At 37.5% G+C, this 10,856-nt stretch overlaps 1 long non-coding RNA gene across 1 annotated transcript; it reads right to left on the reverse strand.

Annotated features, from left to right (window-relative positions):
- Window positions 1-1,162: 1,162 nt before the first annotated feature.
- Window positions 1,163-2,975, reverse strand: LOC134824546 (uncharacterized). Its single transcript, XR_010161424.1, has 3 exons — window positions 2,864-2,975; window positions 1,990-2,102; window positions 1,163-1,462 (listed from the first exon to the last, which is right to left on the reverse strand). It is a non-coding gene; the product is annotated as an uncharacterized LOC134824546 (long non-coding RNA).
- Window positions 2,976-10,856: the final 7,881 nt, after the last annotated feature.

The following is a 10,856-nucleotide window of genomic DNA, read 5'->3' on the forward strand; positions in this document are numbered from 1 at the left end:
GCAACCAGTTTATCAACATTGGAGGAAAGAATCGGATGAGCCAACTCTTTGTTACATAATATAAACCATAATATAAACCATAATATAAACCGCTTATTACATGATATAAACCTACTATTAGGGTTATGGTTGGCTTCGAGATTTTGGTTTGGGTCAGGGTTGAGTAAGAAACAAGAGTTCTGGGTTTCAAGACTGACTGCTGCTTCTTTCGGCTTCAAACCCCACAATTACAGGATAGTGCGCTGGTGAGTGGGTTAGTAAAAACCAAAGGCTACAAAACCCATTGTTATAGCCAACGTTTTACTCTTATTACTTTTATTATATGGACATTTTCAGCTTAATTGATAAAGCTGGAAATTTGTCACAAACTCATTTTCGTCGTGGTGACGTAACTACACAAACAATTGCAATTCATAAGCTAGACAAACAACGTATAGTAATCAAAATTCTTTATTAGTTGATCCAGTCAAAAATACTGAACATGCCTATAATATAATTGTCGGTTCAAAGTTTTTCGGACCTTTTTTTTCGTTTATCCCTTGAGGAAGTGATTTGGGGTTGGAGTATAAGTAAAAGCAATTATCATAAAGGAAATTTGTGGGCCACCTTAAATAGTAAATTTAGTTAATTCCTACATTTAATTTTCAATTTTGGCTGAAAATTTAAAATTTAAATCCTCGATTATTATGAATAATACTATATCCAAAATTTAACTGTTCTATGCATGTTTAACCAAAACCCAAATAATTTATGAATAGGTAATTAGTTTAACTTCATTTAATTTAACCACCTCGCATTCTCACAGGTTTTAAAAAATGAAACAGTATGTTTTAATTCAAATTCGCTTTTGATATTTCTCATTATCTCATTTTCTTTAAACAAATAAGTTGTGAACAATAAATTATGGTTTAGAATAATTATATTAGTTTAAAATATTTATGAATGCTGTTTGTTCTGTAGAAAAAATTAAAATGTAAAATCATGTAGGATACATGACATAACAGATTCGTTTTACTTGTTTGCATGAATAGCATTAATATAACAAAATATATGTTGCTTGAGTGTCGAGTGATCAGCAACCGGCCTCGAGCATGAGCACGTAAGAAGAAATGAGCACAAAAAGAGGAACAGATTGAGATCTTCCAGTAACCAGTTTACTTGAGATATAAATATAATATTAATCATTATCACGATGTGCGAATGCATAAGGTTTCTTTGTATTGGTTTTTCATTATTAAGACATTTTCTGAATTTGGTTGCTCAGTATAAGCTGCATAGCAGATAACATGGAAAAGTCGCACAACTAATAGTTTAGATATGTAGTAGAGGAAAGTAACTTTAACTGTAGGGAAACTTAGTGACCAATTAGTGACCAATTAGCTGTAAGGACACTGGGAGACACATTCAGCGGAGACTGATCTTCTTGTTCGGTGGTGGAGATGGGCACGATCACTCTCTCTTACTGAAAATATAAATCAAGTTGAAAACACATTTAATTTGTAATGAACTGACTGACCCAGCGGCATGCTACATTACGGCTCATTCACCGTAGTCACAGTCAATTGCGGTCAATTTCGACAGGATTTTAAACTGAGAGTAAAGCATGGTTGGAGCACTATATTAATATAGCGTATTCCAATTGTTCACACGAAACAAAACCGCGCAAAATATGAATTGCATGGTCTACAACCAAACCACAGATCGACGTGACGGCGACACGTCAGATGCGTGCAGTGTTTTCAAGTTTTGCACGCCTAATATCAAATATGGGGTCGTTCACAAATTACGTAATCAGCCGAGGGGGGGGGGGGGTTCAAATGCTAACGGTTGATTACAATTTAAGTAAAACGATTACATTGTAGGGAAATTTGATCGTGCGTGGTGGAATTAAACAGGAATTAAACACGAAATGACCAAATGGTGTAACCGCGGCGAAATTCTTGTTAAATTCAATCTTAATTAAGTTATGCAAATTGATTGATTTCTCACCGATCTGATTGCAAGAGTCTGAATAACATTCTACACATGTCCCCCGTTCTTTTGCTGTCTCCCCACATGGTCCACAACCACTTACACTTTTGTAATGTGCTGTACTGGCCGGCCTGAACAGAACAGTGTTATAGTGACCAATTAGTGACCAATTAGTGACCAATTAGTGACCAATTAGTGACCAATTAGTGACCAATTAGTGACCAATTAGTGACCAATTAGTGACCAATTAGTGACCAATTAGTGACCAATTAGTGACCAATTAGTGACCAATTAGTGACTAATAAGTGGACAATTAGTGACCAATCAACTCAAATCTACCATTTCTCATATGCTTCTACTCAGCTTCCTTAATTCTTTATCAAAGAAAGTTTAACATTAAGCATTATAAACATTATACATTATAATTCTAAAGATTAACGTAACATTATGAAAAAATCTAAATCTATATTCAGATTAGTATAGACTTTACAGCGCCTACAAAGCAATGGTTCTCACTTCTTAGAATATTTTCGGAATAGGCTTTCTTTATAATATTAAAGTAATAATTATTTCCCTGCATTCATAAAAATGTTTAAAGTAAAATTGCACGATGATAAGTTTTTAAAACATCACGTATAAACTATAAATGACGTTTTGTTTAAAATTTGACATCAAGTCACGATTGCTAGGTCACGTTTGGACAAATTTAGCAAGCAGAAAATAAAAACTGTTCTGATCACGGCCCACTTATGGTGATCAGTGCAAATGAAAAAATAGCGTATCACTTTTAGAGTATCATAGTCAGACCAATAAGTGACCAATTAGTTACCAATAAGTGACCAATTAGTGACCAATTAGTGACCAATTAGTGTTTCAGATAACCTAAACTTACATGTTGCAGGTGATAACTGTGCCTTTAGATCTCCAACAGGTGGTGAGAGTTGGGTGTCTGATGATAGCACCTCCTGCTACTTTGTAGTTGTAGCACGAGTAACTCTCCTCCAACTCTGCAGGTAAGTTATTTATAATAAGTAATAGCACGTGGTCTACAGGTGAAGTAAGGTATTTATAATAAGTAATAGCACGTGGTCTACAGGTGAAGTAAGGTATTTATAATAAGTAATAGCACGTGGTCTACAGGTGAAGTAAGGTATTTATAATAAGTAATAGCACGTGGTCTACAGGTGAAGTAAGGTATTTATAATAAGTAATAGCACGTGGTCTACAGGTGAAGTAAGGTATTTATAATAAGTAATAGCACGTGGTCTACAGGTGAAGTAAGGTATTTATAATAAGTAATAGCACGTGGTCTACAGGTGAAGTAAGGTATTTATAATAAGTAATAGCACGTGGTCTACAGGTGAAGTAAGGTATTTATAATAAGTAATAGCACGTGGTCTACAGGTGAAGTAAGGTATTTATAATAAGTAATAGCACGTGGTCTACAGGCGAAGTAAGGTATTTATAATAAGTAATAGCACGTGGTCTACAGGTGAAGTAAGGTATTTATAATAAGTAATAGCACGTGGTCTACAGGTGAAGTAAGGTATTTATAATAAGTAATAGCACGTGGTCTACAGGTGAAGTAAGGTATTTATAATAAGTAATAGCACGTGGTCTACAGGTGAAGTAAGGTATTTATAATAAGTAATAGCACGTGGTCTACAGGTGAAGTAAGGTATTTATAATAAGTAATAGCACGTGGTCTACAGGTGAAGTAAGGTATTTATAATAAGTAATAGCACGTGGTCTACAGGTGAAGTAAGGTATTTATAATAAGTAATAGCACGTGGTCTACAGGTGAAGTAAGGTATTTATAATAAGTAATAGCACGTGGTCGCTCGACTGGAACATCAGAAAACACTCATTAACAAGTAAATCGAACAACATGTGGTAATGGCGTATGAAAAATACAGTAGAAAAGTTAACCTGGTGGCTGGTTACATCCGGACTCGCTGCATTCCGCACACTCAAACGAGAGTTCCGGGTCACACGGCCCACATCCGTAATCCACTCCGCTGGCAAACCCTACATGCTCTGTTAGCTTGGGCCTGACAGTGGGTTTAGTTTCATGCTTACTTTAAAAACCGACGCAATTGTTAATTATTTATTTCAGCTTATCATGAGATTTGTTATAATAATAAAGTCAAGTTAAGTAATAACTTAGTTAAGTTAAGTAATAAATTAGTTAAGCTAAATAATAACTTAGTTAAGTTAAGTAATAACTTAGTTAAGCTAAATAATAACTTAGTTAAGTTAAGTGATAACTTAGTTGTTAATCGTTCCAGATTGGAACAAAAAAACGTATAAAAGCACGGCAGCCAAATAATGTTGTAGTACTATTATAATTATAAGCCATGGTATATAAAACTATTTCCCTTCTAAGACCGTTCAAAACAATACCCTGGACCCGCATATTAAAGTCACTATTGCGCATATAAATATCAAATGTTGGACTACTTCGCTGTTTTAGTTTATTAGTCTCATGATGAAATACTGATAGTTGGATCATAATACTTTCAACACTACTATGTCACTATATATTGGCGAACGCGGTGAATGTCCTTGCTGTACGACAGTTTTAAACAAGGAACTGAAACCGAGGGGTTCCGTTCAGGCCCTTCACAATTTGTGGTGAGCAGCTGTGGATCAAGATAAAATCGCGAAGAAAGTAATTTGGCCGAGTTCTAAGACCCTACCATGCATGCTCTTTTTAGTTCGCTGCCTTATTATCAGGGATAACCGCGAAAAGAAAATACGATTGGAAGCTTTCAAGTAACTAATTGAAATAATTGAACTAATTGAACTAATTGAACTAATTGAACTAATTGAACTAATTGAACTAATTGAACTAATTGAACTAATTGCACTAATTGAACTAATTGAACTAATTGAAATAATTGAACTAATTGAACTAATTGAACTAATTGAACTAATTGAACTAATTGAACTAATTGAACTAATTGAACTAATTGAACTAATTGAACTAATTGAACTAATTGAACTAATTGAACTAATTGAATTAATTGATAACTTACCCATAACAGGAGACAGTACCAACAGGACAATTAATTAAAGGAGCAGTGCTGTTAGCTCCCTGTATACACTGGATTTCAGCATCTGAGAAGAAATTTGTTAGCACAATTACTACTAACTACGCATTATAATGCGGTATCTGGTATATAAAATGTATATTATATTTATTATACTAATTGTACTTATAATAGATGTGGATACTGGTGGGGAGGTGAAACACATTTGTTTACTTTAATAGTAAGCACATGTTCAGCGGGTTGAGGAGGTGAAACACATTTGTTTACATTTTTAGGGTAAGCACATGTTCAGCGGGTTGAAGAGATGATACACATTTTGTATTATAGAAGGCTTGTAACACTTGTAACGCTTTCTTGTTACCCCCCTTTGAAGGCCCCGAATTATTTTCTGAACGAAAGCTCAAAAATAACCGAGAAATCGACCTTCTTATTAACTCATTTTAATGACTGTTTCTGACCTAAAATTGCACGAAAAATCGATTTAGCTAGGTTTCAGAACCTATAAACACTTCCTTATCCCTCAAAATTGATGTTTGATAGTTGATACGAGCAACAAGCAACATATGTTTTGATCCTTCGGTTCTACTCATGACCTAGGCAGTTAAGCTGAACCCGACAGATCGAGGCAATCCTCACCTTAACTGATCAAACTGGTACTAACACAATTTTCAGATATAAATGTTCTTTGCGATACGTTTATTGCAGCTTTGCAACTTGAGTGAAGACCAGAGTACGAAAACACACAGCAGGTAAGCAACTCACTTTTGGTGACTGTTCCTCACGAACATTCTGATCCTGTAACAATTTAGTATACGGTAGCTTAGAAGTGAAACCCACTTATTGTAGTACCAACTATGGTCATACGAGACTAAGGAATAATATACATAAATAAGTTACATAATAAATTACCATATATAACAAACATATGAACAGGGAGATCGTCTCCTTAACAAATCGAACAGGTACTATCACAATTTCCAGAGCAGGTACTATCACAATTTCCAGAGCGTAATTTTCACAATTTCCAGAGCATAACAAAGTCAAAAGAAACACAACGAAGGTAGGTTACCAACACCACAATATAACAATTATACTAACAACTGAATTAAATTTATTCTGACGACGGGCAGCCCTGATGTGCTCCGTCATCCTCAACGAGCGACCACTTGTAATAGAGGTGTTATGTCATGTGACACCGATCCGTCCAATCACAAACAGGACGAGTCAGCAGATCGATATCGTGTGTTTACTTTCCTTATCTTTATTTGACCCTCTGTTCACATTGTTATCTCTACCACATCTCGGCTCGGCAAGGTCCACGTGCAATATCTGCACCGCGGTAAACACGCCATGATTACGTCATGAACTTGAAATAGTGTGATTGTTGTACTTCTATAACCGTGCCCATTGCCCACGTACAATACAAACTGTTGGGGGGGGGGGGGGGGGGGGGATTGTAGGAACTTATCGTCCAGTCATGAACAGAATATTAACATAATTTTTAGTTATTTAAGCAGACCTGGTCATTTTAAAAAAATCGTTGTCGACCTCCCTTAAAAAAACAGGGTTCAAATTGACCAGTTGGGCGCACACGAATGCGATGTCGCTCAGATAAGGCAACATCTTCGCCACAACTTTGTTGCCCAAAATCTTGTACCGCTTCAGATAGCCAATAGAGCGTTCCACGTGGATGCGGGCGATGCTGACTTTCCTGCTGGCTGCTACTTCTTCCGGCGTGAACTGAGTCTTGCCCCACATCCCCGCTGGGATGTTTAGTGTAACTCCTGAAATTTAATTCGCTTTTTATTCCGCTTATTCTTAACTAACCGGACGATGATTAATCACTCTACACACAACTAGACTGTTACGTGACGTTTCAACACGTTTTCTAGCTGGCTCTGAAACCTTAACCACCCAGAATGATCCTAACCCTAACACAAACCCGATTTCTAACTTAAGCGTATGCTGTGACCTTAACGAGAAATTAGAAACCATAGGTCATAGCACGTTATCTCCCAAGAGGAGCATCATTTGGGTGATTCGCAATCAGCATACAAAATATAAATACTACGATTTAAGTTGGTTTTAACTGTTAGTGTTATAGGGGCTCGTTCAGAAAAATCTCATATTTCGAATGTAGCACGGTTGGAACTAACCTTCGGGCAAAATGTCATGAATGAGGAACCCCTTGTCAGCCATCACGTTGTCACCAACAGTCAGCTTCTGCAGTATGTCACTATCCACTACAATTTCCTTGTCGGTTGTGCCTCCAGGGTAACAGCGGCTGACATATGTGATTACCCCACTGGGTGCAATTCCAATCAGTAACTTAGCTGTGTGCGTAGCTGGAGATGGAACAGAACGATTATGCAGGGGAAATTGTATGAGGTACGAAAGCAGAAGATCTGTAATTTACGTTGCAGGTTCAGCATTATTGAAAGGTATGATCGACTGAACTTACACTTATAATGGCTGTAACATCTGGCGCCCGACTCAATGTTGGACGGAGCTTCAATTGGGACCTGTGGATTGTAGGAATTTTCAATTGATTCAGCTGCAATAACAAAATGAAATTTTGAACATCACAATTCGCACCCCGCCGTAATTGTACTGCTGTAAGAACACCAATTCACTGGTCACGTTCAAAGCGAAATATTGCGTCAACTTATCTGCTGTGACTTTCATAATTTTTTCTGAGCTCTAAAGTTGTAGCTGCTCATTCGGTTCTGGTAATGGACTCAAATCATACCTCGGTACAGTCAATCACAATCCTAGTGTTGGGGTGGGAAGCGAAGCATGCGGGCATGGCTTTCTGGCACTTCGCTAGTGACGGTAGATTGTCGCCAACCAGGGTCTTGAATTTGTTGACCATGATATCCAGCCAGGACCTCCATATCGATGTTATCTGTGATCTCGATACCTGAATTTACCTGCATTTAGCTTCGTTGCAATATACTAGGAAAAAAGTTTTAAAGCCGTCCCTAGAACAGCTGCAACTCTTTTTTGAAAATGTGAGAAGTCGAAAATCAACATTTGAAAGGTCAACTGTTGTTACCCAAACTACCGCTGTTGCTACTAAAAATCTTACCTGAAAATCGACAGCTAAAATATCATCAGGAAGATTAACTCGCAGTTTCTTCAACGTGATGAGCAGTTGGTCCTCGTACAGGAGGGTCGAATGTTTGTTGCCAGTAACGGCGTAGGTGAGGGAGGTTTGGGTGCGATAAGACCGGAGGAACTTCAGCAAGGCAAGAAATACCTCTCCATTAGGTAATCCAGTGTATTGGTGAACCTGGGTAAATATTTCATATGCGGTAACGATTGGGACAACTTTACCTAAGATGACGTGAGGAGTAATGATTGTGGACCAGTTGAACACTTAGTGATTTGTCGAAGTCATGACATTGATTTTAGAATAGTAATGAAATGTAGGAGTCTGGGATAGTTCTAAAATCGGGTACAACAGTTTGACTCAATTACGATGACAAAGAGCACAAACCATTCGCGCAGAATTCTTTATGGTGGCGAATCTGATTCCCTCCAGAAGAGAGTTCTTATACCGCTGTTGGTGGGTGTCGCATACTCTCGAGTCACTAGTAATCCATGCCCTGAAAGAGGTTACAGTTTGAGTTGTGTTCTATATAATGGTATTTATGATGATTGCAGGTGTAACTACAAGGGTCCAAGAATGTACGAATATGAAAACTGTTATGAGCAATCAACTAACGCGGGGTATGTTAGCTTGACCGATTCAAGGGCTCTTTTTGGTATCCTTCGTCTCCCAAACGTAGTACATCCAGGAATTGAACATTTCATAATCTTGTTAATGTAAAAGTTAGTATATAAAACTTGCAACAAGTTGACGTAGAAGTGCTGCACGTGCAATGTGCATATAATTAGATCGAGGAGCAGCGGTTCTGTATCAAAGCTGTTACAATTCATATGACTGGGCAGTTCGGCAAATTTAAAAATTAGTCGGCATCTACACTTTCCTTATTCAGCAAATGTATTCGAATAAAGTTTGAGACAAGCAATATTATATCATAATGTTATTTATATTTACAGCTACTTTCATGTCTGTTTTTTGCATTACTGACATTAAATTCCATACCACAGTGAGTACAGGAGTAGGGTTTTGCTCCTGTGTGAACTCTCATATGCACTGCGAGATTACTGTTTCTAGTAAACCGCTTACCACACACATCACACTTGTGTGCTCTCTCTCCGGTGTGCATCAGAATATGCTCTTTAAGTGTGTCTGCCCGTACAAACCGTCTCCCACAATACCTACACTTGAACTCATCATCGCCATGTGTTAGCTTGTGTTTCTTAAGAACATCAGGTTTGTTGAAAGACATAGGACACACATCACATCTGTATTGTAGCAGTGCATGCTCTGAACTGATATGATCATACAGTTCCTGTTCAGAGGATGTCTTAACACCGCACGCATGATACTGACAATTGTGTGTCTTGTTCGTGTGGTTATGGTAGATGTGAGTAGTGAGGGTATTTTTCTGAACAGTAGTATAGTCACAATGTGTACACTTGTACTGCTTATCCCCCGTGTGTGTTAAAATATGCTGGGTGAGGTGGTGCTGATGATCAGTCCTATATTGACAGTAAGGACAGGCGAGTCTCGCTACTTCATCGTGTACTGTTCTAATGTGTCTTGTTAGATCACTCCTCCAACCAAACATCTTCCCACACCTGTCACACTTGTGTCCTTTCTCTTTCCCCTTTCTTGATACTCTTTGAGTCGTCCCACATTTGTGTCTCTCCAGCTCTAGCTGCGTCTTAAACAGCTTCAAACAACCGGTTGCAGTGCAATGATATTGTTGACCTGTATTTAAATAAAGTAAGGAACTATCTAGTAATATCGCACGGCCTCGTGCACAAAGGTATAAAATTGCGATAACTATATCAATGATCTGACCATTACCGACTCCTTTTTCCTTCAATGTTACTAGACTCTAGAGATTGTTCTCACCATGTTCTAGATCGTGGTGTACACCGCTACAAGAAGGTAAGTTGTCATCAGATTCAGGTTTTCTGACACACTCTTTGGTTTGTGGTATGTTACTTTTGTTAGTACTTTCTATGGTATTGTCGCCATCATCATCTAGAACAATAATTCTATCCCTGTCTTTGAGAACATTCTTCACCTTTTTTTTATACCTGCGAGATAAAAAAATTAGCATGTTAGCAATCCTAAAAGTACAGTTAGCACCACGCGATCAACTACAATTGCGGAACATATGCTGCAAATTATCGGTTAAGTGAAGCCATTACAGTATGTTTAAAGAAAACTTTTAATACGAACTAGGACATCAAAGTATCAAAACTCACTCCTCATGCGTCATGTTATGATAGTTATCATACAACTCAAGTGCTCGATCAAGACAAGTATCTGTTTGATCCTTGTTTATTCTACCAAACTTAAACCGTTCCTCATCATCGTCAGGTACATCCTTGCTCCTGTCTGATATAAGTTCATTGTAGAGATCAGGGGGCAGCTCAATTCTCTTGATCTCCTCATCAGAGGACTCTCCGTTCTCCCTGAAAAGTAGTACCCATTGAACATATCATAACACATTGCTAAGTTCAAAATTTAAATAGAATTTGGACTCTGACAAATATTTATGCAAATAAGGAACACAAGTTAAAGCTCCAAAACATGATTATGGTAAAGTGTTAAGTTATCCAGTAAGATTATATAAGTAGACAGTGTTACTAACATGTCCTCCACGAATTTCTCCCAGCCACCAGGATAAGTCTCACAAGTAATTTTATAAAACTCCTCATCCGGCATAAGATAGTCTATGTCAGCCT

The sequence above is a fragment of the Bolinopsis microptera genome, chromosome 12, assembly GCF_026151205.1.
Source record: "Bolinopsis microptera isolate Bmic1 chromosome 12, MBARI_Bmic_1.0, whole genome shotgun sequence".
In the NCBI taxonomy this organism is placed as follows: domain Eukaryota; kingdom Metazoa; phylum Ctenophora; class Tentaculata; order Lobata; family Bolinopsidae; genus Bolinopsis; species Bolinopsis microptera.